This window comes from Neomonachus schauinslandi, chromosome 15 (genome assembly GCF_002201575.2).
Source record: "Neomonachus schauinslandi chromosome 15, ASM220157v2, whole genome shotgun sequence".
Taxonomy (NCBI): domain Eukaryota; kingdom Metazoa; phylum Chordata; class Mammalia; order Carnivora; family Phocidae; genus Neomonachus; species Neomonachus schauinslandi.
Window position 1 is genome coordinate 5544158 of NC_058417.1, and position 27099 is coordinate 5571256.

Genomic DNA, 27099 nt, shown 5'->3' on the forward strand with positions numbered 1-27099 from the left:
TGGCACATTAGAATCATCTAGGGAGTTCAAACTGTAACTAACTACAAGGTTAGTTACACTAACTGTAAACTAAACTGTAGCTTAAAACGATGTCGTTCTTAAACTAAACTAGACTTAAAACTATAGATGCCCAGGACCCACCCAGAGACCAAGGACGTCACAACCACCATGCGGGGGAGGGAGCAGGGCTACCTCTGCAATATTTTGCAAGTTCTGCAGGTGACTCTCATGGGCAGCCAGGATGGAGAAATGTTGCTTTAAGGTGATCATTTGCTACCTTCTCTCTCCTCTAAGTTTCCCACACTCTCTCGTCTTTCAGCTGTCAGCTGATAAACTTGCTTGATACTTCAGGGAGAAAATTAAAGCCATTTCAAGGAAGTCAAAACTGCTAAAGTGGCTGCATCCAGAGCCAAGTCTTCTGCCTTCTCTTCAACAGAGGAAGGTCTAGCCACGTCCAACAGCCCAAGGCCAGCTTCCCCGCTCATGTGTCATCACAGAGCCTGGTCACTTGCCCTCCTTTTTTTTGTGTCCCTCTTTCTGCTCAGCATCGTCTCTGCTTCTCCCCCAGAATCACTGCCGGTGACAGCAGACATGCTCTGGCTTCTCTCAGTTCAGGAAACAACCATCACCACAACAAAACAAACCCTCTCTTGACCGCATGCCCCCCTCCAGCTCCCACCCCCGTGACTCCACTCAACAGGTAGTCTAGGCATCATGCGCGCCCGGCGCGATTCTTAACATCCCGTGGTGGACGAAACCCAAGTGTCTGTTGGGGGCAGACCACAAAGTGTGGTCTATACATAACACCGTACAGGAAAGCGTGGATGAGCCTTGAGGACATTACGCGGAGGGAAATCAGCCAGTCACAAGAGGACCGATATTGTGTGACCCCACTCTAAAATTCATAGAGATGGAAAGTAGAAAGGTAGTTGCCTGGGGCCGGGGCAGAGGAAGGAATGGAGAGTTATTTACTTGGTACAGAATTCCAGTTGGGGAACATGAAAAGAACTCTGGGGATGGATGGCGGGGACGGCGGCATAACACCGAGAAAAGGACACCACGCCGCTGAGCTGTGCACTTGAACGTGTTCAGATGGTATGTTGTCTGTCATGCGTATTCGCCACAGTTAAAAATAATAATAGTGGGGCGCCTGGGTGGCTCAGTCGTTAAGCGTCTGCCTTCGGCTCAGGTCATGATCCCAGGGTCCTGGGATCGAGCCCCGCATCGGGCTCCCTGCTCCGTGGGAAGCCTGCTTCTCCCTCTCCCATTCCCCTGCTTGTATTCCCTCTCTCGCTGTGTCTCTGTCTGTCAAATAAATAAATAAAATCTTTAAAAAAAAAAATAATAGTAATAGTTGTAAACACCTGCTGTCCCCACTCTAACCTACCATGTGTTCCTCCACTCACAACCACCAGGCTCTATTCCCTGACTCCACCAAACCTGCTCTGGCCAAGGTCACCTTGACATGCAGGATTACAGATGCAGCTCTCAGGGAGCGAGCTGCGTGCTTCAGCAAGGTGAAGCTTGCTCCCTGAGATGCCCTGCTTTCTCTGGTTTCCATGACACCACACTCTCCTGTTTTCTCCTCCTGACTGCCCCCTCATTTTTGGGCCCCGGGGTTCAGGGTGAAGGTTAAGGGTTCCTCAGTTCTTCCCTGGACCTTCTCTCTCCTCCCTGTGCATACACTCCTCTCTCCAGGGGACCTCGTCTCAGCTTTTCCTCTCAACTCCAGACTGGCCAACCCCACCGCCTGCTTGACATCACCCTTGCAGCATTCCGGGGGCACCTCACACTTAATGTGTTCAAAATAGCACTCTCGACTGGGCATCTGCCATCCTTCCCCATCTCAGCAAAGGCTGAGCTGTTCAGATCTGAGTGGCATGCCTAATTTCTGTCACTTCCTCGTCTTCCGTATCTTGTGCATCAGCAAATCCTCATCTTCCCTTCGAACTTACGTCTTGGATCGGTCCATGTCTCTCCATGCCCACTGCCTCTTTGGTAGCAGATTGTAGTAGTCTTCTTAGTGCTCCAGAGTCCTGACTGATTCTTCTCCAACTTCATCTCAAGCCTCTCTGCTCCTTGCCCTCAACCTCTGTGCTCTAGCTACACGAGTCATTTCAGCTTCTCAGCTGGGTTTGTGCTCAGCTTGGCTTAACTCTTTCCTACCCCAGGACCTTTGCACACACACACACACACACACTTATACATACATACACACATCTTTATGCTTTCCTCCTCCTCACCCCATGTCTGTTTCCATGGCTGGCCCTTCTCATCCTTAAGACCTCTGCATAAATATCACTTCTTCAGAGTGTGAGCACGCCTTCCTTGATCATCCTAACTAAATAAACACCACCTTCTGTTGTCATCCATCCCTTATGCCTTATCTTCTTAGACTTTGTCACCATTAATAATTATGTTTGTTAACTCCTTCTCGTCTGTTGCTGTCAATAAATCCCAAGCCCCATAAGTACAGGCTCTACTTGATTCACCACTGTATCCTAGAGACCCTCTGGTAGGGTCCACCTGGGATGCACATGGTATACTCAATATATCTTGGACGACAGATTGGGGTACCAGGTCCTCGTGGGACACGATGCCTTGTCTGTAATGCTTGGGTTTAGATTAAGACTTTTCTGCAAGTCTGCAATCCTGAATTTCCCCCAATTTTATTTCCTAACAAAAATGGAATTCTTTATTAATAGTCTGCAGATCTCATACAGTAGGAATGGGTGGATTATATTACTCTTCAAAGCCAAGTTTTTAAGGATCATAATGAAATATATATTTTGTGGGCTTAAAGCAAGATTTTTATAAAAACGAGTGCTGATTTGGTATCTTTGTTTTACAAATCCCTAACATCACCTTATCCCATTCTTAGTTTAGGCAAAAATCCTCTGGGGACTTGAGGCTCAAATCAGCCTGACTTCAAAAATATTTGCAGCTGATATTTGAATTACCGGCTACAAACTCTTAGCGATTCTTTCTTGCCTTTTAAAAAGTAGTTACGAAGAAAGGGGCTAGACTTTAGCTCTTCTCTCCTTCGTCTTTTGTCTCTTTGAAGAAACAGAAGAGGAGGAACAAAGAGTTAGAGGGAGACAGATGTAGCTTTTAGATTAAAAAAATAATAATAAAACCCAGGATCAGACCCAGCATCTGTCTCCTTAGTAGATGGCCTATTTCACATTATTCAGCCTGTGCTTTTGTTCTTCCGTTCCAGGGAAGTATTTACAACAAGAACTTCTGTATACTGAGCTGCAGGCCATAATGCTTTCCATATAGGCTTCCAGAAGCTTCTTTGCCTTACCAAGTTCCCGGACGTGCCTTGAGATCACAGATTGCCTCAAATTCCCTGTTTTCCAAAACAAGTTGTATCCTTTGCTTGAACAGGATATTTTATTTATTTATTTTTTTAAGAGTATTCTTTTTTTTTTTAAGATTTATTTATTTATTTATTTGAGAGAGAATGAGAGATAGCACAAGAGGGAAGAGGGTCAGAGGGAGAAGCAGACTCCCTGCCGAGCAGGGAGCCCGATGCGGGACTCGATCCTGGGACTCCAGGATCATGACCTGAGCTGAAGGCAGTCGCTTAACCAACTGAGCCACCCAGGCGCCCCAAAGATTTTATTTATTTATTTGAGACAGAGAGAATGAGAGAGACAGAGAGCACGAGAGGGGGGAGGGTCAGAGGGAGAAGCAGGCTCCCCGCCGAGCAGGGAGCCCGATGCGGGACTCGATCCCGGGACTCCAGGATCATGACCTGAGCTGAAGGCAGTCGCTTAACCAACTGAGCCACCCAGGTGCCCCAAAGATTTTATTTATTTATTTGAGACAGAGAGAATGAGAGAGACAGAGAGCACGAGAGGGGGGAGGGTCAGGGGGAGAAGCAGGCTCCCCGCCGAGCAGGGAGCCTGATGTGGGACTCGATCCCAGGACTCCAGGATCATGACCTGAGCTGAAGGCAGTCGCTTAACCAACTGAGCCACCCAGGCGCCCCCAATGCATTTGCTTTTTTTTTTTTTTTTTTGAGAGAGAGAGAACGAGAGAGAGAGCATGAGAGGGGGGAGGGTCAGAGGGAGAAGCAGACTCCCCGCTGAGCAGGGAGCCCGATGTGGGACTCGATCCCGGGACTCCAGGATCATGACCTGAGCTGAAGGCAGTCGCCCAACCAACTGAGCCACCCAGGCGCCCTCTTAAGAGTATTCTTACCAACGTTTTAAATGCAGCCTCTCAGCAGCTGTTTACATGGGTTTCTTCCCGGATACTGACACCGAGTGCTCTCTGAGCCTCTAAAAAAGTCAGATGGGTGAGTTTTCTGGGCACCACCAACAGAGAGTGTCAGTTAGCAAGCACAGACGCTGTGCTTGTCCCCAGGTATAGGTACGTTCTAGAGCCGAGTAGGGAAGTTTGCAAGATTAAAAAGAAAAAAGAAGGAGGAGCCAGAAGGGAGAAAAGCATCCTGTTTGGTCCCCTTGGATTTGCCGCTGCCCAGGCGCCCCTATCTCCCCGGCTCACCCGAGAGGCATCTGCCCGCTTCTGCGGCGTTTTTATTCAGCTGGACTTGCGGTGTTTTGCCAGACTCCCTTTGCACCCTCGAATCCTCCCACAGACAACGGGAGGAATAAGTTGCTGGAAACGAACACGGCGAAGTCGCGGCTCGTGTGCAGCAGACCTTTTAGCTTGAACCACATGATGGGGTCACACCTGCGCCATCTGGTTCATGGGGCCCCAAAACTCCCGAGAAAGAGACTGGACCCCTATCCCTTCGGTTATCAAATGGCAACAGCTAAAATCATCAGACAGTGACTTGTGGCAAAGTGGGGCAGAAAAATAAGTATTCTAGAAAGACAAGTTGTTGGGTTTTTTTTTTTTTTTTCCTTCTGCAGACTAATATGGTCCAGAATTATTAAAAAGAGTATCCTGGAGGAGGCGGGCGGGACCTATGGACAAGAGACGAGTGATGGGTTTTAAGAAACAAGATAACTCTCTGGGTAGTGGGCTTATTGGTGGTTTTTTAAATTTTATTTTACCTTAATTTTTTCAATGTTCTGCAACATTACTTCTACAATCTGAATTTTTTTTTAAATCGCCCCTTTTGAAAGAAAAGCGGTTAGAGATGGTTTAGCTCTATTGCTTTTAAATCGCCATCTTGCAAAGTAACTCCTACACGTTCCAAAACCCTGGAATGAGGCGTGGAAGGTTCTTTCATATCTCACACGTGGAAGACCAGCAGGCTTGTGTTGTCTCTGTTTTCCTTTGATTTTTCTTGTCCGCATATTATTCACTTTGTCTCGAAGGAATTGGAGGAGTTTTGCAAAAGGAGAGAAGGGCTTGAAAGTCGGCGAAAGTAAGACAAAAGTAGGGGACAGAGTAAAGGCAGGAATGAAGCTAAACCATACAGCTCCGTTGTGTCCTCACCTGTGTGTTTGATCTGGCCATTTTAGCAGCCAGCCAGAGAAACGGAATCTTCTGGGGTAGACAATTCATAACGTGTAAGAAGGAGGGTATGTGCAGGGTGCCTGGGGGGCTCAGTCGGTGAAGCGTCTGCCTTCGGCTCGGGTCATGATCCTGGGATCCTGAGATCGAGCCCCGCGTCCGGCTCCCTGCTCAGCGGGGAGCCTGCTTCTTCCTCTCCTCCCTGCTCGTGCTCTCTCTTGCTATCTCTGTCTCAAATAAATAAAATCATAAAAAAAAAAAAGGAATTATGTCCATCAGCCAAGAGAGGTATGCTTATTGCTGTCAGGATCAAGCTACTTTCTCCCAGTGGTTTCCTCCAAGGGGATGTTGTGATGTAATGAATGAGGTTATCCTAAATGACGGGTTTCATGGGGCTGATTGACAACCACCTTCTGTAGACTGAGGCTATCAGAGCCGAGTACGTCGGTAAACATACGTGATGGCAGCATTACCCTGTGCCAAGAGCTTCCTGCCCTCGCCTGATTTGGTTGGCCCAGATATGATAATCTCATTTGCACAACAGACCTGAGTCAAAGATGTGCCCACAGACTGTCCCCAGGGATATCACTGCTTTCCACCTACTCCGTGCAGGTACGTAAGCATACACACTTGTATCCCACATAGCAGAGGGGCAAAAAATTTTAGCCTGCAAAGTTTTTGGAACACATTCAGCCACATCCCCGCCAGGCAAAGTCAAACTCTCAACCCAGACTTTTTGGTTTGAACACAGCCATATCATGGTGCTTTTCAGGGATAGACAATTTGGAAAATGAATAAGATCACTCATATGAGGGGCGCCTGGGTGGCAGTTGGTTGAGCATCCGACTCTTGATTTTGGCTCAGGTCATGATCTCAGGGTCATGAGATCAAGCTCCGCACTGGGCTCTGCACTCAGCAGGGTGTCTCCTGGAGATTCTAGCTCTCTGCTCTTCCCGCCCCCACCCCCCGCTCTCTCTCAAATAAATAAAATCTTAAAAAAAAAAAAAAGATAACTTGTATGCACTTTTAGGTAAACTGGGTAAGAATTGAGGATGACCTACCAAAAATACTAATAATAATGCCTACCAATAATAATAACAGGGGTTGGCAAACATTTTTTGTAAAGGGCCAACGAGTTAATATTTAGGTTTTGCAGGCCATATGGTATCTCTCGAAACTACTCGTTTACCATTCCAGCATGAAAGAGTCATAGATAATATGTAACTATGTGAATGAGTAATGTAGGTGTATTCCAATAAAACTTTATTTCAGAAAGGGGTGGATGGTCAGATTTGGCCCACAGACCATCATTTGCCAACTCTGGATCTATGTCATTCTTTCCGGCAAAGTACCTATAAAAGACCAATTTTCTCATCAGGCAATTCCTAATTAAATAATCAAATAAACAATGCAAAAAATTCATTCAGTATAAAGAGAATGATCATCCTTCTCGTCCCTCTATGGGTATAAATGCCTGTGTACAAATCATCCAACTGTAGACCCAGAGTAGTAAGGAACAAGACAAAATTTAAACCAACTTAGCTGGAGATTTTCACCAACTCCTGTAGTAATACCTCAGTATGGTTTTTATATTTCCATCCAAATCAAGAATATGTGTGAAACTCCAAAGCTTCAGCCTTAACGGATTCCTGCCCATAAGCCCATCAAATCCCTATGGAGTCTATTAATTTTCGTTATGGATTTTCTCACAGAACAGGAAGACATATTCCAGAGGTCCTGATGGAGTGGCCAAGAGTAGCTTCCACCATTCTTCATATGAATCGTTAGCTGGGGAAACCCAAATCTATGGGTGATCAAGCGAGAAGCTGGCTTATCCTTTGGGTAAAATGCCCAGGAAAGGAATAGGTCTGGAACATGGGGTGGTAAAGAGCTGCCCTTTGGGAAGATGGTATTCGCTTCCCGCCTGGTACAGGCGGGTGGGATCTCACCCGGAGTGCTCGTGAAGGTCGTGGCTAGTGGGGAGCAGAGCCGATCATGCAGAAGGGTTCTCACACAGCCCTGGAAGCAAACACCTTTTCCGAATGAGCCAATTCTAGCTTGTTTGTAAAACTCAGCTGTACAATGAGGACTCATCAACAGACTCTAAAAAGGAGCCTGAGGTGAAACGTCAGGGCAGTTAACCTGCATCTAGAAAGACAGGTGGGGGCCTGCTGTCACTCAAGATATAAGCGTCCCTGGGTTACTTATACCTTCGAATTGGACCACCTTGTCTGATCCAGGTGACAGATCTATCAGCAAGCCTCTAGGTTTATTTGATAACTATGTGTTTGCTGGTTCATTCATTTGTTTCGTTTTAAGATGAAGAACTTTAGGGCGCCTGGGTGGCTCAGTTGGTTAAGCGACTGCCTTCGGCTCAGGTCACGATCCTGGAGTCCCGGGATCGAGTCCCGCATCGGGCTCCCTGCTCGGCAGGGAGTCTGCTTCTCCCTCTGACCTTCCTCCCTCTCATGCTCTCTATCTCTCATTCTCTCTGTCAAATAAATAAATAAAATCTTTAAAAAAAAAAAAAAAAAAAAAAAAAAAGATGAAGAACTTTAAAATAAAATTGAAATATGATAAAGTCCCAGGGAGTTACTTCCACATTTTTTTTTTTTGGTAAGTTATAACATTCCCTAAGTTGTTTTGGGCTACTTGATATTATTTACCAAACCAGGCACTTACAGCCACTGTAGTAAGGAAAAAAAAAAAATCATTGTAAATAGATGTTATTATATAAAAATGTACAAGATCTATATAAGGAAGGCAACAAGTATTTACTAAGGCACATAATAAAGGATTTAAATAAAGGAGTGGGGGAGATATAGACCATGTCCCTGAATGGGAAGATCTTCAATTATTCCCCCAGATTATTCTATAAATATAATAATGGAATTCTAAGCCCAAATCTAAATTTGCTCATTTCACAAAATAGTAGGAAAATAATGCTTCCAGGGGGAAGCATTAATGCATGAGACTTAATGTGTACAGACATACACTCATGTGAAAATACGGACGGACATTTGCACTGCTAGATCTTTAGCTATTTAAAGGTAAAAGAAAAATGTAATGATTCAGACAGCGTGAGCGGTAGCAGAAAGACAGAATGAGCCGCATGGATTCGCATGTGTGATGAATTGGGGTCAACAGGGAAAGCACTGAGACATAGACATTTGTCGGGGGAAAAAAACACTCCCTCCATAAAGAACACACTGTAGTTAGGTGCACAGGGCAGAGACCTGGTGCTTCCAGAAGCAACCGGCTGGGGTCCAGGTCTCCGACAGGAGATGCCCTGGGGCCACAGGTCCCAATGCCCGCAGCCTGAGGGAGGCCAGCTTCACCCTGATCCAGCTTAGCCATCCTTTTTCTTTCCTATTCAACTGTTGTTTAATATTTTATAGGATAGATTTCCAGTCAGAAACTTGATTTCCCCTATTTGCTCCTCTACTATCAAAATACTCTCGAAACCATGGAATCATTTCTGGCTTTGCGTTCACCCTGCAGACCTCTCCCAGGGCAACCCTCCCTTACTGTCATTCATCTGAATAGTCTGTGCGCTGGCGGCTTTCTCCATGGGTAATTATTCAGGATAGGATTAAGACGGATTTGCATAAAAGTGAGGAGAGCCTGCATTGGACTTAATAGTGAACCACTTTAAAATAAATTAAATTCTTATCTCGTGACATAACACAATATATTCCATGTATATTCAAGATTAAAATGCCAGAAGCAAAACCCTAAATAATATAACCCACAATATTTGTGCCCTCTGGGAATGGGGATGCTGTTTCTGAGCGTACCCCAGCACTAGCCCAGAGTCTCGGCTCAACAATTGCTTTCTGAATTTTAAGTTATTAAGTTGCCAGAGAGACAAAACATAGAGAAAAATACAGATAAGTTTGACTACATTAGAATTTAAGATAGGCGTGAGTTGAAAAAATTAAATGAAAAGACAAATGATTAAAAAAATTGGGGGGGGGGTGGCGCCTGGCTGGTTCATTTGGTAGAGTATGTAACTCTTGATCTCAGGATTGAGTTCGAGGCCCCACGTTGGGTGTAGAGATGACTTGAAAAAAATACAATCTTAAAAAAAAAGGGGGGAAATGTGATGTGTGGTAGATGTGGGATTGATATCCTTTATAGGTGGAATTCTTAAAAATTTAATAAAAGGATAAAAATAAGTTAATCATCCCAATGGGGAAGAAATGAGCCAAGGAAAGTATCAAACATTTCCCCTGTCAGACATAGGGGAAATTAAAAAAAAAAAAAAAAGGATTAATCTCTCTAGTAATCAATGAAATGTAACCTTTCAACTTGGCAAAAACCACTTCCGCCCAAAAGAAAAAGTCCTACCCAGTGCTACTCAGCAGGAGGGGATATAGACAATAGACACTACACTCTTCATTCAGAACTGAAAGAAGTTATCAATCGGCACAGTTCCGAGAAGAAATTAAACCACAATTTTAAACGTTACAATCCCTCTCACCCAGGAATTCGGAGTCTAGAAATTTTCCCGTGGGAAAGCAATCAAGGACACGCACAGAGTTCTGCCTGCAAAGATACAAAGTATCGTTCATACCATTGAAGTGGAATTCACTTGAATATCTGACCACAGGGAAGTGGTTAATGAAACAAAAGTCACCAACAATGATAAGGACACATCCATATGGCTGAATGCTCAGCTCCCATTTACAATCATCACAGAAGCCTTCGTGATTGACTTTGACAAGGAGTCACAATATCTATCCTATCACTGCAAAATCACGACAGTTTATGCAGCGTTATCCCATTTTCCTGGGTGGAAAATACACATCTTTCTTTTGTTCATTTTTATTTTCTAGCCTTTCAACAATTGCATGCATTAGTTATATAGTTAAAAAAAAAAATCAGAGGCAGTAACAACCGGAGCCGTTTCCAGAGGGGAGACCAAGATCCTTCCAGAGACGTCAGGAGCCTGTATGTGAGCCCACCAGTGCGGGGCTGCCTTCAGGCCCCCCTGCTTCATCACATTTGATGGGATGTCTCAGCATGCCGTGGTAGAAGTTCCAGCCCCATCCCTGGCGAGTCTGTTGTCGAGGCTAGTCATTTATTTAAGATGTTCTAGGCTGAAGGCTTCCCATACTCAGGAAGAAAGGAAGCGGTGTGTGAATTTCTCGCAAACAAAGCAAGGATACATTTCATAGCAAGGGAGCTGAACTGTGATGCTGGCAGACGTTTCTCAACCTAACAAGGGAAGCTGCTTCGCGATGGAATTGCACCGCAAAGGGTGAATTTATTAATTGTCCTTTCTTCCCCACTGGGGATATCAGCTGGTGGCTGTTATTTTCCTGGACTATTCATGCGGTCAGGATTCCCCCGAGACCAGTGAAGCCTTTTCAGTTGTCTTAGTAACTGATGTGAGAAGCAAGTGCCGGTGACAAGATCAGCCGCGAAGCATCGGGGAACAAGCAGCAACTCAGATCTGGTTAGTGAGGGTAAGGACGGTGGCAATTCAGCCAAAGGTGTGGGTTCCCCAGCCTCTGTCTTGGCCAAAAGCCAAGCTACTGCCCCAATGCCTTGGTGTTCTCATCTCTAAAATGGGGCTAATACGAGTTCTTACCTCTTACCTGCAGGCTTCCCAATTCTCAGCACACAGTGATTTCCAGGGTCTCTCCTGAGTATTATCAAAGGGTAATACTCCACAGGGCAAACAGTACCTGCAAATGGGTGTGTTGGTGCAGGTGAAGGTGGCCTTTCTGGAAGAAGCAGATGACAGGATGCAGCACCTGTCCTCCCCTGCCCTTCCTCGCTTGTGGTTTAGAGCCTCAGACACCCTCACAGGGGACTGAGAGACTGCGCCAGTGTGGACAGCACTTGGGGTTGTGGTTGTCATCCCAGGAGAGTTCTGCCTTGTCTGTTTGAGGCAAGTGTTGAAACCAACTGCCAGGAGGAAGGAGTCCCCCAGTGAAGAAATGGGATCAAGTATTTATGACCGCCCCTCCTTACATCTTCTACCTGGCTCTTTGCTCATGAAACATGAGCACCATAAATTATGGACACCTCAGTCTGGAAGGAATCAGAGAGTTGATTCAGCCTCCCTGACTTCCCACCTGCATTTCCACAGTACTCTCTTGTCTTAGTCCCCCTGCTGTAACTAAGCGCCATCGACGGAGCAGCTTACAAACAACAGAGACTTGCTTCTCATGGTTCTGGAAGCTGGGAGTCCAAGACCAGGGAAGGCATGGCTGGGTCCTGGGGGAGCCCCCTTCCGGGGTGCAGATGGCCAACTTCTTGTACCCTCACCTGGCAGGAAGGGGACTAGGGGCCCTCTGGGATCTCTTTTGGTAAGTCACTAATCCCATTCATGAGGGCTCCACCCTCATGACCTAATCACCTTTCAAAGGTCCGTCCTCTTCATACAATCACACTGGGGGGTAGGGGGTCCAACAAGTGGATTTCGAGGGGATGCAAACATTTAGTACCGAACACGTCCAAACCTGTTTTCCTTCCTCCTCCTAATCTTTGCCCCTGATCAATCTTTAGGAAACAAGGCTTTTGTCTTATCACCCTACTGTCTGGGAATCAAAAGCCTGTCAGGATAAAGTCAGAGTCTTCCATCTGCCATTAAAAACTGCTGTGACCTAACCTCATTCCACTCACCTGTTTCGCTGCCGTCCCCAGCACTCACCCTCCACCCGATCCAAACCATCTGTTCTACCCCGACTCCTTGGCCTTGGCCCTCCTTTATAGGCAACGAGTGCCTTCCTCTGATTTCCAATCCCCCCTAGTCCAAAATCACATCTCTTTTATAGCCTTGTTCAAGATGTACCTTCTTTACGAAGCCTTCCCTAATTGTACTCGACGAAAATCTTCCAGATGGTTTGTGTACCCTCTGCAATCGTATATCCATGTATTTATTTCATGTGTTTAAACGTTTATTGGACGCCTACTGTAGGCAACATGATGGTGTCAGATCTGCCTTCATATCTCCCTAGGTGCCCAGCATAGTGGACTCATTTATTCATCCCATAGGTGGTTATTGAGTGAAAGCACTGTTAGCTTGGGAAATACGAAGATGAATGGTCTATCACTCGCCATCACGAAGACCCAGTGTGTTAGAAGAGACAAGGCATGCACCTTATGTCATGGATAACACAGCATAGAAAATAGTAAATGCCCCCAAGAAACTACAGAGCATAAGAGAGTTCACAGCGCGGGCAGATCGCTGGCAGCTGAGGGGGTGGTGAAAACTGCAAGGGGAGGGGTCGTCTTTCAGCTGGTCCTTCCGGATGGATAAGACCTGAGCAGGTAAACAATGGAGAGAAGGAATCAGAGCTGAGGGAAGGGAGCGGATGCAGATGGAACTCAGTGGAAAGGCCGGCAAGAGGCTGTGTGCTGGGACTGTTCTAGGAAGGTCCTGGGCAGGAAAGCAGGTATGAGAGAGCAGACGCCCCTCAGCATGTTCACTGTCCTCTAGAGGGCCGTGACCCATTGCCTGGAATGCAGTGCTCTGCATGATGGTCCCCAGAAAGAGAGCACTGCCTGCCTGAATGCCCAGTCTCCTGAGTCCCCAGCAGTGGGGCTGGCTTCTGCTGAGCTGCGTGAACTGATCGGATGGGGCTTTTTTGTGAATGACAGAGGGGCTGCAATGGGAAGCCAGAAGATCACCATCAATGGGGAAAGGCAAGGGCGAGGAAGGGCTGCATTATTCTGGCCTGTGTCGGGGACAGCCTTCCAGGAGGCACATGGGGTGGTGTAAGAACAGGTCCTGTAGATCAGAAATTGCATGAGATTCTTCTCCCAAGTATCAGCCATTCACTACCAGTGTGTAAATCCAAAGAACCAAGATCACCCCTCTGATATCGCGGAAGAATCCCTATTTGCCTATTCTAGCAAAAGGGCACTGTGTTGGGAGTCTTTACCTGTGAATTTGAATCCAGGTTCACCATTCACTTCCTGTGCGATCTTGGGCAACTGGGTAATATCTGTACAATGTGAATGACCTCATGGAATTTTTGTGAGGCTTCAGTGCCATGATACTTGTAAATTACTTAGTATGTTAAGTATCTGATGCAAGAAATAGCAGTTGATAAGAAAAAAGATGATTGCCTTTGCCCTAACACAGAAAAACTCCATTTGAGGGGCACCTAGGTGGCTCAGTCGGTTAAACATCTGCCTTCGACTCAGGTCATGGTCCCAGGGTCCTGGGGTCAAGCCCCACGTTGGGCTCCCTGCTCAGTGGGGAGCCTGCTTCTCCCTCTCTCATCCCCCCTGCTTGTGCTCTCTCTCTCAGTCAAATAAATAAGTAAAAATCTAAAAAAAGAAAAAGAGGGGCGCCTGGGTGGCTCAGTCGTTGAGCGTCTGCCTTCAGCTCAGGTCATGGTCCCAGGGTCCTGGGATCAAGCCCCGCATCGGGCTCCTTGCTCCGCGGGGAGTCTGCTTCTTCCTCTCCCGCTCCCCCTGCTTGTGTTCCCTCTCTCTCTGTGCCTCTCTCTGTCAAATAAATAAAATCTTTAAAAAAAATTTTTTTTAAAAGAAAAAGGAAAACTCCATTTGTGCTGGGATAGTAATGTGAGCAGTTTCTAGGGCCAGGCACCAGGCTTAGAGTGTCTTCCAATTGGTATTGTAATGTAAAGAACAAATGTGAAGGTTAAAAATGGACCCAGATCACACACACAAAATTTTCACTTCTTAAAGAAAAATATGATACTATGTCAGATACACTCATAGCTCATAGTAGTTACAGGACGGATGCAGATCCTCTGGTAAGCTACTTGTCACTTGGGATATTTTGGGGTTTCCCAAAAGACTGCATGCCCTCTAAATATCAATCATCCTTCCGTTCTCGTTATTTCAACTGGAGTCACCTTTTGCGATATTGAGCTCCTTTGTGTCACCCGGTAGATGTGTTGGGTGCCTAGATCAAGCGCTATTGGAGGGCAATCGTTGGATGGGGTGACTGTGAGTGGGGGCGAGGAGAATCTGGGATTTGCCAGAAACTCTCACGACACTCCCCTGTCTGAGGGAATATCAGATGTCTGAAACCCTTTAAGGAGCCCGCCTGATGTGTTAGTTTGGCCCAGGGTCAGAGGCCAGGGCCATCCCACCATCTCCCAGATCCATCTCATCACATACCTGGCACTCATGCCCCATCCCACTCCCAGGTAGTTCCAGGGCATTCCAAGGTTGATTTTCCATGGGTAGGATTTCAATAGCACTCAGGGATTTGCTTGAGTCCTTATTGTCAGGAGTATGATCAGTCCCCTGCAACAGAAGGGGTGGAAAATCCTCCTTTTGTGGTGATTACAATAACCACTGGCAGACCAAACACAGCTCCGGTGTCTCAGGGCTCATGGGGGCTGCATCTGTCCTGAAGAAGGGGATCACAGCAGGTGGCAGGCAGCTCTCCCAGGGAAACCTAGAGTTTTGTCTTCTTAAGTGAATCTGGCAGAAGACACGTTGTTTTCCTTTGTGGGCATGACAACCCAGGCAGACTGGAAAATTAAAATCCTTGCCTGAAGTGGGGAAGCAGGGCAGGCCCACTAGGGAGGCGCTCATACAAAGCCAGACTCCCAGGGGGAGGGCCCAGGGGACCCTGAGTCAAAAAGCCTCTGAAGCAAGAGAAGACCAAGACCTAGAGAAGGAGGGGAAACCCACGGGAGCATGGGAATCGATGACCTCACAATGGCATTGTGCCAATGTCACTGGCAACCAACCAGTCATCTTGGGAGGAGCCCCACCTTCTGACACTTCGAACGAGTGTCCTTCATTTTTTATGAGTTTTTAGTGAGTTCTTCTGATGATTCTTCAGGACACTCGTTCGAAAAGCATGCTCCAAAGGCATCTAAGTGTTAACCTATTGGTAGTTTGCAATATTTGCAAGCTGATGGCAAGGGTGACAGTAGCTTTTAAGAAAGACTTATCCACAGGAACAGAGGCTGGAGGCTGGGAGGAAATCAGGAGGTTATCATAGCAATTCCAGAGTGTGGTGGTGGGTCCCAAGACTTGAGACTCTAGAACCAATATGCATAGTATCTCTTTGTTTTGTCTCAAGATTCCCATTGATTGAGCCATCGTTTATGTCTTTGGGTATTATCTGTACCCAACAACCTTCCTGTGACTCACTGCAACAGAAACTGCTTTGGCTACATCTGCCACTGAATTGTCCCCAGGGATGTCCAACACCTTATCACCCTTCCTTTTCCCTGGCTCCCCTTCCAAAGACACAGAGGAGCAGACCCACAGGCACATGAGCGCATGCACACACACCCACACCCACAATTTACTGGCTCTGCAGAGAAAACTGGCCAACTCCCGTAACAGTTAAACCAGACCCCGGTGTGAGGATACTCGCTGTCAGCTCCAGCACCTTCGCAGCTGCAGAAGTGAGGGGGGACAATCTGAATCTAAGAGACCTGTTAACTGCTTGTGGTCCACATGTTCTTAGTGGGCGGAGGGCCCCCGCCCTACTTCTCTGCTTCCTTCAAGCAGCCTTGGCACCCAGATGAATCTAGATTGTTTCATCACTTTATAGTCTTGTCAGCACATCGATCGATGAGTCCTGAGCACTAATTAATTGTTATGTTATCCAGCTCAATCCATCAGGAGGCTGATGGCCCTGGCTCGGCACTGTGCCAAGGCCTAGGACTTCCTGAAGGGAGAGGGGGAGGGGGAGACAGGTGATTGAGGGAGTGGAGATGCGATGGGTTGATAAGTCCAGGGACAGACAGGGATGCCAAATCTAGCAGACCATATGCATTGCACGGTGGAGAGGAGCTCCAGGCAAAATCTTGGGATCATTAGCCTTCCTAGTCTTTGTACATCACAAATCTTCCCTTCCTCCCTTCTGCATCAACACCTACCTGCCCACACACCCCAAAACTCCACCCATTGCCTAGAACACCATCTGCCCAAACCCCCAAAGACTATCTTCAGAATTAACCACAATCGCATTTGTTAGAGTGCGTTAATAAGTCTGCGCCAGACAGTTTTTCTATTCGATCCTCCATATCGACTCCCTACCCTACTCAGCATCCTGGGTGCTAACCTTTATGGATTGCTTTGTGGGGCTACCTTGCTCAGTGGATGTTAGTTGGCTTTGGTAAAAGGGGAGTCCTGGAAAGAGAAAGGAATGGAGGAGAGTGACGAGGGGGTACCTATTTCCTACCTTACCTCCCAGTCCATTCACGGGGCCCTGGCTGTAGCCCTCAACCAAAGCTCAGGGAGCCCAGTCCAAACAGCTCCCTCCTGCTTTGCATTCCAGAAGCCACTTCCTTCTTTCACTACTCAGACCCAGTTTGAATAAAACCCCCCACTCTTACTTGCCCCAAGGCACTGTGCTATTCCTTATGGGTTCCCTACATTCTACTCACATCTTTGCAAATGGTCCCTTATTAAAGTCCCCCTAAAATACCCAACTGGATGTGTATCTGTTTCCTGTCGGCACCCTAATTGTGTTAGGTGAAAAAAAAATTCTCTAGGTCAAGTAACTAATAAGGTGGATGATTTATGACTAGACTTCTCATCTCCCTTTAACACACCCAGTGAATATCCAAGAGGAAAGACGAGGTATGTAGGCTCCAAAGCTTCTTTGATCCAGAACCACTCTTCATTCTCTCCCCACCCTCAGAATGCAGAGTGTGTATTTCAGGGAAGCCAGATATACACTGACAGCCAAGTGCAGCTAGCAAAGAGGGGCAGAGCCACCAGTAAATGCACAGCTCCTGGGAACCTCTGCTGGAGAACACGAGAGACTTTTTAAATAACCCAAAAACTTTCAGATAATGATGGGTTGTGAAAAAAATACAACCTAAGACCTAGTCCTTTCTTTGCCACCAATTTCGTGATGTTGGGCAGGTCACTTCACTTCTCTGGGCCTCTTTTTTTCACCTGCAAAATGAAGTAGCCAAACTTGACCAGTAGATTTTATACTTATAAACACTACAACTGTTTCTTCAAATGAAATCTTAGGTAGAAGACCAATATGGGAGACAGATGGAAACCAAGCTGCTCTGAGTGAGGCAAGGGTTGGGAGTAGAGGAGTGGAGGTGGGTGGGAAGGGCTAAAACACCACCCACTAGACTCTATTTTTTTTTTAAGATTTTATTTATGTGAGAGAGAGTGTGAGAGAGAGCACAAGCAGGGGGAGGGGCAGAGGGAGAGGGAGAAGCAGACTCCCCACTGAGCAAGGAGTCCAATGCAGGGCTCAGTCCCAGGACCCTGGGATCATGACCCGAGCTGAAGGCAGACACATAACTGACTGAGCCACCTAGGTGCCCCTACACTCTATTCTTAAGTAGAAGCCCTTGAGGTACCTCCAAGGAATCCATAAGATTTCCTGGAGCCAGTTTCAGAAACACTGTTCTAGAGGTACTCCTGAGTGCCTGCTCTGATGTGAGCACAAGATGGTCTTCACATGGGATCATCATTGCCCCCTCCCCCACCCAGAGGAGGTGGAGAGCCATTGAACTTGCACTTAAGGCAAGGCTGGGGAAAAGCCCCTTGTGGAATCTTCCTCTTTATTTCTGAAAATATCTCCATTTATAGCAACAAGTAATTCCCTTTACCTCAGGGTAAAGGAACTTTGGAAACCATCAGGTACTCCTAGGAAGTGTCTTCTGTACCAAATGACTTCTCCCAGCGAATAGTCTATTAAAGTGTGTGAATGTGTATGAAATCTGGACACAGGTCTCATTATCCCTGGATACACAATGTTTGGCCCAAAATGTATTGGGGATTTTACTGATACCGAAAGGCTTAAAAGCACCTTTAAGCTCCCCAGAGACTAAGGACCCAGTCTGACTCTCCTTTCCTCCTGATCTCTGCCCTGCGTCTCTCTGGCTGAGCACTGAGGTCTCCAGGCTACTTGGGAGACTCCACCAGCCTGGTTGAGAAACAGGGAGCTGGGGAGGGTGTGCCAAGCACCTGGGTGAAGCTGGCCGGGGCCCAGGGAGACCATGAGCAAATCCTGTCCCCATAAAGCAACTACAAATCTGGACAGAATTGATAAAAAGAGCCACTTCGGTCCCCTGGACAATTAACCAAAAAGCTTACAACATCTGAGAAGCATTTATGCTTGAAAAACTGCTGAACTTAAGGTAGGAGTGGAGAGTTTATGACAGTCTTGGGGCTTCTCCCAGCTTCCCCCCAGATCAGTCAGCACAGAGGTTCTGCCAAGATGGGGCCAGCTATGAGTACTGGCAGCCGTGCTAGTCAGAAGGGACTCACTGGATTTGGGATGTTAGGTGACACCCCTGCCCTCTCACCGCATATGGAAAAGAACCAATACAATTAACGGCTGACTTCTCATCTAAAGTAAGGGAGGCCAGAGACAGATGGGAAGCCCCATTCGAAGTGCTGAAAATACCCATCAGCCAAGAATTCTGTAACAGCAAAATTAACCTCCAAAAGTGAAGGTGGAATGAAGACATTCTCAGGTAAACAAAGACTAAGAAAGTTCTCTGGTAGCAGACCTGACTGACAAGAAATACTGAAGAAACTTCACAGGCTGAAAACAAGTGTACACCTGACAGTAATTCACATTCACCGAAAGAAATGAGAAACACTGGAAATGACCAATGCATGGTTAATGTGAGAAACTCTATACACACTTTTCTCATCTCCTCTCTTAACTTTTTGAAAAGACATAAGATTGTATATATCAATAATTTTAATACTGATCATTGGGTATAATATATGTATACATGTATAAAGAGGAATGTCAGAAACTCTCACTTTTCCTACCTGAAGTTTGGCAGTTCTTCAAGTACAGGTGTTTCTCAGATTGTTGTATGCTTTTTGGTCAATATCCAGAGTATTGGATAGATAGATGATAGGTAGATAAATAGATAGATAGATGATAGATAGATACAATGACAGTATAAGGGAGGGAGGTTCGTTGGAGTAATATTAGAGCAAAGTTTCCATGTGCTACTGGGAGTAAGTTAGTCCTGAAGATTGTAATAAGTGAAGGTGCATATTGTAATCCCTACAGCAATCACTAAGAAAATAACTTTTAAGATATAGTAAAATTGTCAAAGGAATTTAAATGACACCATGTAATAGACAGGCATACCATGCTCATGGATTGAAAGACTCAAAAGAGTAAGCATATCAATTCTCCCAAAATAATATACAGCTTTAACAAAATTCCTATCAATGTCCTCACAAGAGTCTTTGTAGGTATAATCAATATTATTCTAAAATTTATATGGAGTGAAAAAGGAACTAGAATAGATAAAATAATTGTTAAAAGGAGAAATAAGCTGGGAGGGATCAGACTACTCAATTTCAAGAAATATATGGCTATGTTAATCAAGACTTTGTATTCATAGGGAATATAGTCAATGGTATTGTGACAGTGTTGTATGGTGCAGATGGGAGTTACACTTGTGGTGAGCACAGCATAACATACAGACTTGTCAAATCACTATGTTGTACACCGAAAACTAATGTACCATTGTGTGTCAACTATACTTCAATAAAAACAAAAGACTGTTCCTGAAAAACAAAAACAGAAAGATTATTTAGTATTGGCAGAGAAAGGACATGTAGATCAATGGAACAGAATAGAAAACCCAGAAATAGATTCAAACAAATATATCCAACTTTTTAAAACAAATATGTAAAAGCAACTAGATGGAGGAAAGAGCGCCTTTTCAAGAAATGATGCTAAAGTAACTGGCCATCAGAAAGAAAGGAAGAAAGGAAGGGGGGGGGGGAAAGCTCTCAACTTAAACCTAAGTCTCATACTTTGTATGAAAATTAACTCAAAATGGGGCGCCTGGGGAGCTCAGTTGATTAAGCATCAGACTCTTGATTTCAGCTCAGGTCATGATCTCAGGGTCATGAGATCAAGCCTCATGTCAGGCTCTGCTCTGGGCATGGAGCCTGCTTAGGATTCTCTCACTCCATCTCCCTCTGCCCCTCCCCGCCAATTCTCTCTTTAAAAAACAAAACAAACAAACAAACAAAACTCGAAATGGATCATGGACTTAAATGTAAAACATAAAATATCTAGGGGAAAAAAAAAACAGGAGAAAATTAAAAATCTTCAGGACCTAGGGCTTAGAAAAAAGTTTTGGACTTGACACCAAAAGCACAGTCTATAAGATAAAAAATTGATAAATTGGACTTCATCAAAATTAAAACTTTTGTTCCACAAAAGACTCTGTTAAAAGGATGACAAGACAGGCTACAGTCTGGGAGGAAATATTTACAAACCATATATTCTACAAGTAACTATTACTTAGGATATAAAAAGAACTCTCAACATTTAATAGGAAAAATGCAAACAATCTGATTAGAAATGGGCAAAAGTAATTAAGAGACATTTCACTGAAAAAGATATACGGATGAAAAATAAGCCCACGAAAAGATGTTTAACATCATTAGCCATTAGGGAAATACAAATTATAGCCACAATGAGATATCACTACACAGGTATCATAGCTAACTAAAAATGGCTAAAATAAAAAATAGTGACAACACCAATTGCTCACAAAGATGTGGAGAAACTGGACCACTCATTTGTTGCTAATGGGAATGTAAAACAACACAGCCACTCTGGAGGACAGTTTGGCAGATTCTTTAAAAGATTAAACATATAACTACCACACAATCCAGCAGTTGTGTTCTGGGCATTTATCCTAGAAAATTAAGACATGTTGACAAAAACCTGCACATGAGTGTTTATAGTAGCTATTCATAATACAACAAAACTGAGAACCCAGATGTCCTTCGGAAGATGAATAGTTAAGCTGTGGTACACCCAGATCATGGAATATTCACTGCAATAAAAAGTAATGAGCTATTGATACACCAACAACCTGGTGGGTCTCCAGTGAATTATGCTTGATGAAAGAATCCAATCCCAAAAGTTACATGCTGTATGATTCTATTTATATAACATTCTTGAAATAACAAAAGTGATAGAAATGATGGACAGGTTAATGGTGGCCAGGGTTTAATGAAGGGGTGGGTACAGGAAGAATCCTCCTAGTGATGGAAATGTTCTGCACCCTGACTGACTCAATGTCAGTATTCTGGTTTTGATACAATCTATGGTTTTGTAAGATGTTACCACTGGGGAAGTTGGCTAAAGGGTATACAAGATATCTGTAGTCTTTCTTCTAGTTGCGTGTGAATCTATAATTATCTCAAAATAAAAATCTTCGTGGTAGAAAATGATACCATGAAGGCAACATTTCTTCTTCTTATAAATCTGTGATTGGGGCAGGGCTCAGTGGGTCTACTTGTTTCAGCTTGGGCAGCTGGAAGGCTGGGGGCTGGAGTCATGTGAAGTCTTCCTCATTCACACATCTGCCAGTTGATGTTGGTTGTGGACAGATATCTTAGCTGGAGCTTCCAGCCCTTACCTGTAGGCTTCGCATGTGGCATGGACTTCCTTACAGCATGGTGGCTGGGATCCAAGGTTGAGTGTGCCTCCAGAGAAACAGGTGAAACCCACATGACCTTTTGCAACCTCGCTGTGGAAGTCAACAGTATTACTTCTGTTGCGCTATGCTCACTGTGGCAGTCACCAAAGCCCTACAGTTTCAAGGAGGTGGAGAGGATACTCCCTCTAATGTTGGAGTGGGAATGTTCTTGGAGAACATGTGGGACTAGAACTATAACTGTGGCTGTTTTTATAAAATACAATGTGCCACGGTCTCTAAAGGCTGACCTTCTCTCTTCTGAATCTACAGGACTGCCCCATAGCTACATAGTTTACATGCCATGGGTCCAACCATGCAGAGAGACCAAAACTCTCTTGTAATTCCTCATTTCTGAAAAAGGAGCTCTAACTGGCCCAGGCTGAGTGTGGTATTCACACCTGGTCAAATCAGCCATGACCTAGAGTTTGGCCTATATTAAGGGGAGCAGGGTCACGTCACATACAACTATAGCCACGAGGTGGGGGGCCACAATAGAAGGGAGGACAGTTTGGGGCATCTGGATGTCTCAGTCCATTAAGCGTCTGACTCTTGGTTTTGGCTCAGGTCATGATCTCAGGGTCCTGAGATTGAGCCCTGAGTCAGGCTCTGCACTCAGTGGGGGGGGTCTGTTTGAGGATTCTCTCTTTCCCTCTTCCTCTGCCCCTCCCCACCACTCGCTCTTGCCTTCTCTCTTCTCTTGAGTGTGCCTCCAGAAGGGAGGAGGGCGCCTGGGTGGCTCAGATGGTTAAGCGTCTGCCTTCGGCTCAGGTCATGATCTCAGGGTCCTGGGATCGAGTCCCGCATCGGGTTCCCTGCTCAGTGCAGAGCCTGCTTCTCCCTCTCCCTCTGCCACTCCCTCTGCTTGTGCTCTTCTGTCTATCTCTCTGTCAAATAAATAAATAAAATCTTTTAAAAAAAATAAAAATAAAAATAAAAAAATAAAGAAGGGAGGACAGTTTCCTGAGCAGGAGGACTTGCTTCTAGCTATCAAGGCAATCCAGAAAGTGCCAAAGCACATAAGGCAGATTTTCTTTAAAAACTGTGTGCTCTGTCAAGAGACAAGCATAAAACAACATGACACAGAAAGGTTAGATGTAAAAGGATAGGCAAAGTTTATCAGGAAAATGCAAACAAAAGGAAAGCTGGGTTGGCAATATAAATATCAGATCAAGAGGACTTAAAGACAAGAAAAGGCATTAAGTAGGACAGAAAGGGTTATTTAATGTTGATAAAGAGGGCAGCCACAAAAAAGACATAAGTACCATGAGCCTTTTTGTGCTGAATGATGTTTTTAGGGAATACATAAAAGCAATTCCATGACAAATACCAAGAGAAAATGACAGGAACACAAAGTAGTGGGAGATCCTAATACACGTCCCTCCGTCTCTGACAGAACAAGTAGGCAACGAATGAATTAGGATGGAGGAGAACTGAATGATGTATTTCATGTGTTTGATTGAATAGATATATGCCCATTATGTACCCTCCAAAAAGAAAATATACCTTTTCTCTAAGTACTCATGAAGCATTTATAAAAATCGATTGTATAGTAGCCCATAAAGGAAATCTCAAAGACCATGATACAATGAGACAGAAAATTAAGGGCCAAAGCTCAAACCAGCACACCCAAACACTTCAAAATGTAACAACACTCTACTAAAGAACTCTTGGGTCAGAGGGAAAACCAAGGCTGCAATTACAGATCATTTAGGACATTGCAACAATAAGAACATTGACGAGAAGGTGCCCGAGATGAAATCAGAGCTAAAAACCTTATATTATTAACAGAAAAGAGGAAAAGTAAATAAACCAAAGATTTGAGCCCAGAAATGAGAAAACAAAAGCAAACCAAACCAAGGAAAATTAGGAGGGCAGAAATGAACAAGTCCAAAAGCATAAAATAAGATTTGAAGACAAAACAAAGAATACATATGTATAAGGGGTAGTTCTTGGAAAAAGAATAATAATACGAAAAAATTGCTGATCCAGAAAATTTTAACACAGAAAACTAAGAATAAGAAAAGACTTAGGGGCGCCTGGGTGGCTCAGTCGTTGAGCGTCTGCCTTCAGCTCGGGTCATGATCCCAGGGTCCTGGGATCGAGTCCCACATCGGGCTCCCTGCTCAGCGGGAAGCCTGCTTCTCCCTCTCCCACTCCCCCTGCTTGTGTTCCCTCTCTCGCTGTCTCTCTCTCTGTTGAAAAATAAATAAAATCTTTAAAAAAAAAAAAAGAAAAGACAAGACTTAGGATTTCATATAGAGAGGGCTTTTTTTTTTTTTTTGAGGAATATTATAGTTTTAAGCTAAAAAAGTTACAAAGTTCCAGTGGATATATTTAGGAAAAATAGAAACTACAAGTTGAATTTAGAGTTGGAAAACTGAATAGATTAATATGTAAAGAAAATGTTGCCGAGTGTGAGAAGCACTGCACATAATGGCTAAGGATGGGGGCTTTCATGCCAGCCTGCCTGGGTTTGCATCCCCAGCTTCACCTGTTGGGCCAATTACTGACCTCTCCAAACCTCAGTTTCCCTAGCTGTAAATTGGTGATTATAACAACATCCATCTCCCCAATTTTTTGTTGTGCAGTCAATGAAATACTAAGTCAGCCCCCTATACGGTACTAACAAAAACTCCCCAAAAGACACTAGACATTATTTATTATTGTATTCCTCCAAACTTCCAAAGAACGGGTATCTCATGTGCTATATTAATCGTTTCAGGGCACACAGAAAATTTGAATGCTATTCACCTAACTCAACGAAATCATTATCTTGATGCACAAGCTTGATATCTTAGCAAAAAGAAGACAAACTTTCTTTATGAATATATATGAATTAGATAAATATATGCAAAGGGTGCCTGGGTGGCACAGTCGGTTAGGTGTCAGACTCTTTGTTTTGGCTCAGGTGGTGATCTCAGGGTGGTGAGATGGAGCCCTGTGTCAGGCTCTGTGCTCAGCAGGGGGGAGTCTGCTTGAGATTCTCTCTCTCTGCCCCTCCCCCCACTCACTGTCTCACTCTCTCTAAAATAAATAAATAAATATTTTTAAAAATTTATAAATAAAATATATGCAAGTAGAATCCAATGTTGTAATGAAATAATACGACACCAAAATCAAATTAAGGGAATTCCCAGGAAGAGATGAATGGCTTAAATTATATAATTTAATGCTTACATTATAGATGTGTACTATAGAGTATTCTATAGAAAGGTCTATTGTGAACCCATATAAAATATTTCAAGGAATACTTCAAAATGTGAAAATATATTCAAGATTCGTTGTCCATTAAGTATAAAGGAAACAGGGGCGCCTGGGTGGCTCAGTTGGTTAAGCGACTGCCTTCGGCTCAGGTCATGATCCTGGAGTCCCTGGATCGAGTCCCGCATCGGGCTCCCTGCTCGGCAGGGAGCCTGCTTCTGCCTCTGACCCTCCCCCCTCTCATGTGCTCTCTCTCTCTCATTCTCTCTGTCTCAAATAAATAAATAAAATCTTAAAAAAAAAAAAAAGGATAAAGGAAACAGATTAAAAGCAGTATATTTGAGACGCTTGCATCTGTGGAACCTATGCGTATTTATGTGTGTGTGTATATGTACATATGCCTATGAACATTTAGGTTCCTTCTTTTTTCCTTTTCTTTGCTACAAAATTTCATAAATTTTTATAAATTTTAGTTTATTATAGTTTTATAAAAACTATAAAAATGTTGCAATGAATAACTTCACACATTTGTTATTTTGCACAAATGTGAGGATCAAATCATCGTACTTATCTGTATCTTTCTGCATCTTAAGAGCTGAAAGCTGATTCGCACTTGTGCAAAATGACAAATGCAAAAGGTAATTCATTGTAATATTGTGTGTGTGTCTGAATGTAAACATACACATAGTAATTTCCAGGGGGAGAGAAAGAAAAGGAAATATAACAAAGTGTCATCGTGGTTATTTTAAGACAGTTTTAATTTTCTCCTTTATGCTTTAAATTTCTTCCCTTAATTAAATGTTAGCAAAACATTCGAAGTGTGATTCAAACAAAAGGAAAAGCATTGCACTTGTAAACAAGATATCTAAATGCAAGACATTTATCCTGCTTGCAAATGCATCTGTAAAGAAAAATGATAAGGACCACCTCAAAGAAGACATTTAAAGAGGTTTTTTTACAGTTTGGAAATGGGTAGGCCAATAACATATATACAAATCAAAATCGGTCTGAATATTCATTCTCAAAGATGTAGGTGAATGTGTTTAGCACAAAGCACAGAGCACAACTGGTGACCAGGAATTATTAACTGAACTGAATTGATGTCCCTTTCCTCGGTGGCACCTAGACTCTAATACGGAAGATTAAGAGTGTTTCTGTCTAACTGCCACTCACCATCCTTCCACTGCACTCTTCCATTTTTTACAGCTGTCTCTAATGCTGCCATATTGCCTAAAAACAAATAAACCAAAAAATAACAACAACAGAGAGCAATGAAACTGGTTTTCTCCTTGCCTCTGGAGTACAAACAAAAAGGGAAAAAAAAAATTATCCTTTATTTCCCTTCCTGGATTCTCTCCTCTTCCTTAAATCCAGGTCCAGTGTAGCATTAATTCAACCTTTGACAAATGGTTTTTTCCCTGGATATAACTTAATATTCGGTCTTGGGAGGGAAGAATACCATTATGTGAGAAATTCTAGCTTGCTGCCCAAACCCGCATCCCCTTTGGATAATGTCCATGACTACTTAAAGAGTCTAGTCTGAACCAAAAGAACGATGTCATGATTCCATTAGTAGGGGAATTTTTGTCTAGTAGGAGTACCCAGGATGATTTGTCTTAGAAATGGCCAGGGTCTAGAGCTAAGAGGAATCTGGACAAAAAGATATATTATGGGCCTGGAGTTTGGAGGTGGCTATAGGAACAGGATTTGGGGAGAATGAAGGGAGGGAAATGATGGACCATAACTGGGGCTTGCAAGCCCATAGAACATTAGTGCCACGGACAGACAGAAGCTTGACCATGGGACAATAAAATGATGAGAAGGCTCAGCTCACTTTGGGACAGAGTGGTTTGGAATAAGGGCAGGAATTTCAAGGGCATGTCTGTAAGCTGTTTAGAATCGAACCCTACAGACCAGACCAGATGGACCTTCAACAAGAGGTGTATTTGAGAACTATCAGTTTGTGCAAGAAGATAGAGCCTTCATGAAGCATCAGTATGTCGGGAAAACAAGAGGTGAAGGGGTCTGGTGAGGAAGCTGAATAGTGAGC

The 27099-nt window shown here is 44.3% G+C and overlaps 1 protein-coding gene across 1 annotated transcript in view; it reads left to right on the top strand.

The window, feature by feature from the left end:
- SHISA6 (shisa family member 6) overlaps positions 1-27099 on the top strand; it is a gene marked incomplete at its 5' end in the record, with an annotated part of 278529 nt that overhangs the window by 244646 nt on the left and 6784 nt on the right. The window lies entirely within an intron of this gene.